The 7,910-nt window shown below is 42.3% G+C and overlaps 1 non-coding gene across 1 annotated transcript; it reads right to left on the minus strand.

Annotated features, from left to right (window-relative positions):
• Positions 1-258: 258 nt before the first annotated feature.
• On the minus strand, positions 259-377 carry LOC125434063. The gene has a single exon (XR_007244708.1). It is a non-coding gene; the product is annotated as a 5S ribosomal RNA (ribosomal RNA).
• Between the last annotated feature and the right edge of the window lie 7,533 nt (positions 378-7,910).

Here is a 7,910-nt window from a genome sequence, read left to right on the forward strand (position 1 = left end):
ACTCTCTTCCCCTTCATGCCACCACAGGTCAGGAGGGTTACAGCATTGGGGAGAATATCAATAGACACAGAGATGTCCAGAGATATTGAATAATAGTTACTAGGAGAGGGGGGTTCCTATAGGGAAAAGGGGCCCGTTGGGGTATGCAAAGTGTCAGAATACAGAGGAGTCCTGCATTTCCAGGGAAAGATATGAAACAGACATCAAGTTTAATTATTCTTTTTCAGCCTGACTTATCTGCAAGTCCAATCCTCAGTCAGTCTACAGCACCAGGTATTCCCAGGCGGTCTCCCATCCAAGTATTAACCAGGCTTGACCCTGCTTAGCTTCCGAGATCAGATGAGATCGGGCACATTCAGGGTGGTATAGCCATAGTCAACAGTCCACTCCACAAGTCCCCAGCAGCCGGGGACGGTGTCACCACCACACCACGTCCAGAAGGCTTTCAGCTGGCGTGGCAAGGCAGCAGAAGCAAAATAATTCTGACTGCCTGAAAGCCCTCTGTAGGGCTAAAAGGGTAGTTACACAACCCTTTTGGGTGGCATAAGTCCAGGGTCCTAGCTGTGGATGCCAGAGTAGCTTCTTGGTGGCATCCATTCTTGGGTTTCACTGTCATGGAGCTGCAGGGCACCTGAATGCTAGCGTTATGGAATATTCTTTATCCAGAAATACTCACAAACAAGGTGGTCAGCCTTGCCTTCTCTGCTGGCGGGGTGCCCCTTATACTAGTGCAGGGGTAAGTATGCTGGCACAGCTCCGCATCTCATCTGAGCAACAATTTGCTCTCTGCTCTGGAGTGGGCCATTTGTCTGTTCAGAGATCCTTGGAAAAGGATATAACAAATATGTGATGCCCCCAATGAAATTTAAGGGGGAGCATATTTTTATACAGCTATTCATAACTGGCTCATCTACTATCTGTGGGAATACTTTCACTGGTTTACGAAGAGACATCCTTGGCAAAGCAGGGAGTTGTTTTATTTATTTATTTATTTATTTATTTATTTATTTATTTATTTATTTATTTATTTATTTATTTATTTATTTATTTATTTATTGTATTTGTATTTGTATACCGCCCTCCCCGAAGGCTCAGGGCGGTTTCCAACAAAATAAAAATTTAAAACATCATATATATAAGTTAATTAAAATACATAAAATATTAAACTAGAGATGGCTTCAGCTATTCTATTCCCCCTTTTATGAACCCACGGGAGGCCAGATGTTTGCTTTTTATTGCAGTTGATATCATCCCGGCTGGCCAAACGCATGGCGGAACAGGTCCGTTTTACAGGCCCTGCGGAAACTTTGTAAATCCCGCAGGGCCCTGATCTCACCTGGAAGCCTGTTCCACCAGGTAGGGGCCAGAGCCGTAAAAGCTCTGGCCCTTGTAGAGGCCAGCCGGATCGCCTTGGGGCCAGGGATCACCAGTAGGTCCGCCTCCGATGAACGGAGGGGCCTAGAAGGGCGATATAGGGAGAGAGTTTTGAGTTTGGAACTGACTAATGCAAGGCTAAATGTGAAAGAGTTACTCCCAGTGGTGGGTTTTAAGACTTTATACAAAATAGCCGTTGAGGTGAAATTCTGCTTACTACTTCCAAAGATATTCATTTGATCTGTGATTGATGGGTGTAACATTCCAGTGATATATGAACAACATATATTATGTAGATTAATATATTGTTCACAAAGTGAAGTTTGACAAACAGCTTCTTGAAATATCCATGAGTGTCCACCACTGAAACACTTGTGTCTGAATAAAAATGTGCATGACAACTGAACATCTAATTTACATGTGTAAATGTCAGATTAACCAGCTGCATGTATATGCAAATACAGATGTCTTTAATTTTAGTTCCTTAGAATGCTCTGCAACCAGAAAGAACATTCCTCCCCCACTGAGCTCCAGCAGAAATGTAAAATGGAGGGAAAGTGTGAGCAAAAATGAACCAGTCTTGTCTGGGTAAGGTATATAAACAAATAGTTTTAATTTAAGACTTTTTCTATAATTATGCATATAACCTAGATGTTTGCTAATCTTTGGTGCTGAATGTCCTATAATTTAAAGACTGACTGTGACAGAGTGTGGAGCTGTCTGCCTATGAGAAGGAATGTAATACTCCATGAATTATATAGAAGTGCCAGCTGCATAATCTAAATGTCATCTGTGGAAGGTTCATTTGAAAAGATCATTTTAGAAGAAGTTCCCGCTTTTTCAAATGCAGCTGTTTTGTAGGGCAGAATGATTTGTGTGTGTAGCGGTGGTTGGGTGGGTGAGGCTCCTTGGCCTTTATCTCCCCTGCTGTTTTTCCTAGTAGGGAGAAAAATAACAGAACCCCACACTGCTTTTACCCCCTGTGACAGACTGCAGTAGATTTTTAAAGTGCAGTTTTGTGTAAGGAAAATACTGTTTACATTCAGGGTGAGGCAGGAAAGGCCAAGGAATAGGGGAGCTACCTATGGCTGTGGCCTCCTGCACTCTGATTGGACAAGTAACAGAGTGATGCAGAATTAGGAGGAAGATATCTCCTTTGTTACAACAAGCTGAGGAGGTTTTGGTTTGAATCATTCATGCTGTTAAGAACGGTCTGTCTTAACCGAGTACAAACAAAACATCTCTGAGGGAATAGTTCTGTCAAAGCATGTGACAGGAACTATTGTTAGCAGCCTGAGTGCTGGGAGAAAAGCAATTGGACACTGACCAAGTATACTTGTGGGAAAGGGTTCATAGGAGAGTGAAGTTGAAGGCTATATAAACCAGGATAAGAACTGCTTCTAAAAGAGGAGAGTTCTAGTGTACAATTTGGTCTGTGGGATAGGGTTTTGCTTTAAGCTTACCCCAGTAAAGAGTTTATGTTTCATTTTGAGATGGGACCTACCCATCTGAGCAAAAAGACTGTAGAAAATGTGAAACGTTTTCGAAACATGAAAACTAAACTGAACTAAGTACTCTTAAGTGCTTTGCTGAAGAACCAAAAACTATAAGTCTCTTTGCCAAGTTTGGTTCATGGGGGCCAAAGTTATTGACCCTTCAAGGGGTAGCCCCCATCTCCTGTTAGCTCCCATTGGAAACAATGGGGGATGAGGACAACCACTTTGGGGGTTCACAACTTTGCCCCCCAAACCAAACTTCACCAAACCTGGGGAACATCATAATGACAGTCTCTGAATCATACTCTGAAAGTTTGGTGCCGCTAGCTTTAAAAATGCACTCCCTGCAGGCCAAAATGGGATATCCGAATGTGTTATTTGTCTTATTTGGGCATACAGATAATTTTATGCCTGAATAAATCCGAATCTGAATTTTACTGAATTTCTAGGGTATTTACCAAGCCTATCCTGTCCTTCTGAAAATATTCCTTGAAAAGAGCTATTGCTAACATACCCCTTGTCAGTGACGTAGGTATAGATTTTTTAGGGGGCGTTCGGGGGCAAGGCCACGCCCCCACCCACCCCTGGGGGTGTGGCAACACCTTCCCAAGCCCCACCCCTGGCCTCAGTGTTTATAAAAGCAGCTCTTCAAGGCCAGAGATGGCAGACTCCCTTGCCCTGCCTGCCCCACCCTGCCCTCCCCCACCAGCTGGGCTCCCAGCTGGTAGCCGGCAGTCCCTTCTCCCTCCCCTCCAGGCAGAGGTGTAGCTAGGGAAAATGGAGCCTGGTGCAATACCTGAGGCTTGCGCCCCCCCCCCATGGGTGGCTGCTGTGATGCTGGAATCCACCCCCAAACAGCATTATTTTCAATGGTGTTTAAACTAGGGAGCCCAGCTTCTCCTTTTAAATCCACCTTAAAGGGAGAATCTGGGATCCCCAGTTAAAACAACATTGAAAGTGATGCTATTTTGGGGTGGATTCTCCCCCACCCTGAAACAGCATCACTTTCAAGGTTTAATCTGGGGACCTCAGATTCTCCCTTTAAATCCATGCCGAAGGGGTTGGATTCAAAAGAAGAATCCGGGGGAAACCTGGGGGGTCAATTTTCCTGCTGTCAGGGGTGTAATTGTTCAGCTAGCAGCACCAAACTTTCAGGGTATCTTTAGGAGACTCTCCTGATGATACACCCAGGTTTGGTGAAGTTTGGCTCAGGGGGTCCAAAGTTATGGACCTTCAAAGGTGTAGCCCCCATCTTCTATTAGCTCCTATTGGAAACAATGGGGGATGGGGCACCCCTTTTGGGAGTCCATAACTTTGGACCCCCTGAGCCAACCTTCACCAAACCTGGGTGGTGTCAGCAGGATACTCTCCTGATGATACCCCCTATGTTTAGTGAAGTTTTGGTCAGGGGGTCCAAAGATATGGACCCTCAAAAGGGTAGCCCCATCTACTATTAGCTCCCATTGGAAACAATGGGGGATGGGGCACCCTCTTTGGAGGTCCATAACTTTGGACCCCCTGAACCAAACTTCACCAAACCTGGCTGGTATCATCAGGAGTGTCACCTGATGATAGCCTGAAATTTTGGTGCCACTAGCCTAAAACATGTGCCCACTGCAGTCCAAAAACAAAAAAAAACAGTTTAAAATTTAAAAAGTACCACAAACGGGGGGCGAAGCTTCGGACATGCAATGGGGGGGGGGTGTTTGAACCCGAGAACCCCTTTTACTTACATCCTTGCCCCTTGTAGTACCCATGCCTCAATAGAGAAGACAATCAATATTTTGCCTCACATTGCAACCATTTCCTAAGGAATTGGATTCACATTCAGCTGCTTAATGTATTTTGTTAAGACTGGAGATCACTATTCAGAAATCTCTAAGATCATGCAGCACACTTTGATAACCTCTTGAACACATTGTTTATCATGAGGCATGCTCATCATCATTGGCTCAAGCTATATTTCACCCTAGAAGTTAGGAAGTGAACTGAACCTGATGGTGTTGGTTCTATCCATACACCTGACATGGTCCTTCTCTCTGAGACAATATTCACTGGTTGTGCATTTCTCTCTGCTCCCTCATCTTCTGGACAGGTAACGTATCACCCCAAACCAATTTCTTTCCCATAACCCTCACTCCACTCTTTATTTTCTTAAGCTTTAATATATTTGCAATATTTTTGTTTGTAGTAGCTTCTTCTATTCAATACCACCCCCTTTTAGTTATAGTTTTCCTCCTTATTTCTGAGTCTAGTCTCTTAAGAAGAATTCTAGTATATACTGATGGAGAATACCACTATTGCCTGCCTCTTGTTATGCCACCTTCTATTATTTAATTGACCCAAATTAATTATTAAAAGGCAGATCACTGATTCAGGTAACAGAATGGGCAATTTAAAGATGATGTTCATGAACATTATTCTGTGGACTTAATCACTGGGTTTCTCATGTTTCATTTTATCTTTTTTTACAGTTTCTATATGACATTGGTAGGAATGGTTAACCATAGATATGGAGTGAGGGATGTTGAGATCATCACATTTTATTATTGTCTTCTGATTCTGGAACAGTAGGCTTATCTAAGAATCAGCAATGTACTGGCTAACAGCAATGTACTGGCTAACCAACTGAAACAAATGCATAGCTTAGTCTACCTCACAAGCTTGTGGGGGGAGAAAATGTAACAGGGAAAAATTATCCACACTGCTCTGAGATCCTTGGAGAAATGGTGAGGAAAAATGTACAAAATAAACAACCTAATTAATAATGAAATGGTGCGTTATAACAATTATGCTTGAATTGTTGAGTGAGACCCATAATAAAAAACCCCCACTATTTATCGTGGAGTTGTCTAATAGCAAACTATGCTACAAGTCCTAAATAAGTATCAGAGAAGACATCTGACTCCATATTGCCATGCATCTCTTCAGCCCCAGGCACCAGACAGGTTCTTTTCTCTGTCAACAGCCTAGTAGAATTCATCTGGTCTCCTGTCCTTTAATTTCACACCATCCTCATAAGTATGCCTACTAATTTTCTTTCTATACAATAATATCTTCCTGACCTGACAATCTCCCCATCACCAAAAGGACCACAGGAAGGTTTACAACGACACCAATAATATAAAATAAGAGACCTAGGAACTCTGGCATGTATAGTGAACAAAATAAACAGAAGATGCAAAGTAGTACTCCATATTTAAGAGCACATGATACAAAAAACTTAAACTTAAAGGGAAAAGCTATAAGCCTTTAATGATAGCCTTACATAAAAATTTGTATCTTATGTGCCTCATTTTAAACCTGGGTTTAATCAGGCTGAACTTTAATGTATATCTGGCATTACCTGCATCAACTTTATGGCTATCTCTCCTTTATGCATCCCCTTAAGTATGTGTAAGACAGTTTTACTTATGGTGTTTATGTGGAATCTCCTCTGGGGCATTTGTCTCAATCACCATCTAGCACATTTATGGTAATTTACTATAATACATGTATATCAGAGGCAGTTTAAATAATACTTATCCTTGAATACATTTAGGATGTTTTCCTTGTAGTCACAGAAAAGTAAAAAGATATATGGAAAACTATTAATTTTCAAATGATGGTAGCATAAATAACACTAAGATGTGCATTTGTTAGAACAGCTGGGAGAAAAATATAGCCTTGTTTGGGCATTACATGACTAGTAATGCTATAAAATCTTTATAAAATTGACTGTTTCAGGTTTTCTCCTTCAGATAATATAAACAATATCCTGGTGATCCCATAAATATTCCACATCCTTCAGGGCCAATTATCTTGGTGAGAAAAACTTAGGGTTCAAGACCACTCAGTACCTCTTAGTACTAGTCCTGTGGTGTAAAATATGGGGCTGGCATATTTCTGCTTTCAATAGCCTTATAAAGAAGAAGATACTGATGGTTCTTTACAAAACTGGGTCTTGATATTGCTGTGCAGAAGCATATTAAATTCAGTGACAAGGGATCTTACAGGGAAATACAGAGAATTCATAGCCAAGGAAGAGCTAATAGAAAGTTACAGTATGAGGCAGCAGAAGTTTTGGGATATTTTAAGCAGTGTATTTTTAAATTTCAATTGGCACTCTTGCAAAGTAGGGAACCGTCAAGGACTTGTGAGGGATTATCTTGTTTTCCTCAGGCCTACGGCCATACCACCCTGAACACGCCCGATCTCGTCTGATCTCGGAAGCTAAGCAGGGTCGGGCCTGGTTAGTACTTGTTTTCCTCAGTTGTTCCCATTTTATTTCCTTTTCCCTTTCTCCTGGTAATCCCCATATCTAGTTCCCTTTTATCTTTTCATTGTCTACTCAGCTATTCATCAACCTATTTGTCTCCCATCTTCAACTATATTTATTACTTTCTTCATTGATACCCCATCTTTCTCCACTGGAGACCAAAACAGCTTACATCATTCTCCTCTCTTCCACGGTTCCCTGCCTTGCAAGAGTGTCTGGCCCAGTGACCAGCACAACTGAGCCATAGTTTTCCTAGGCAGGCTACTATGGGGGAGGGAAAGCTGAAGATTGAGGGGTAGATAAAGGTGGGTTGACTGTTGGGTGGAAAGGAGATCCTAATCCTGAGGTGTAGGCTAGGCAGAAAGTGAGCTTCTGTGGGAAGGTGGGGATTTGAACCTGGGTCTCCTAGATGCTACTCTGAAGTTCTAACTGATATGCCACATAGATTTTCATAGAGTGGAGTAGCTTATGTTGAACAGTAGCAAGAGATGAAAATGTTCTGTGAGTTGCCAACCTTCAAGTGGAACCTGAAGATCTTCTGGAATTACATCTGATCTCTATACAATACAGATCCATCCCTCTGGAGGAAATGGCTGCTTTGGAGTGTGGGCTCTATGGCAATATATCTGGCTGAAGCCCCTCTCTTCCAAAAACCCTGTCCTCCTCAGATCTCACCACAAAATTTCAAGGAATTTTTCAACCTGGAACTGGCAACCCTAACCAGGCTTGGCCCCAAAAAGGCCTCCCTCAAAGACCAAAATAATCCTGGAAAAGGTCCTGCA

The sequence above is a fragment of the Sphaerodactylus townsendi genome, linkage group LG05 (genome assembly GCF_021028975.2).
Source record: "Sphaerodactylus townsendi isolate TG3544 linkage group LG05, MPM_Stown_v2.3, whole genome shotgun sequence".
NCBI classification, from domain to species: Eukaryota; Metazoa; Chordata; class Lepidosauria; order Squamata; family Sphaerodactylidae; genus Sphaerodactylus; species Sphaerodactylus townsendi.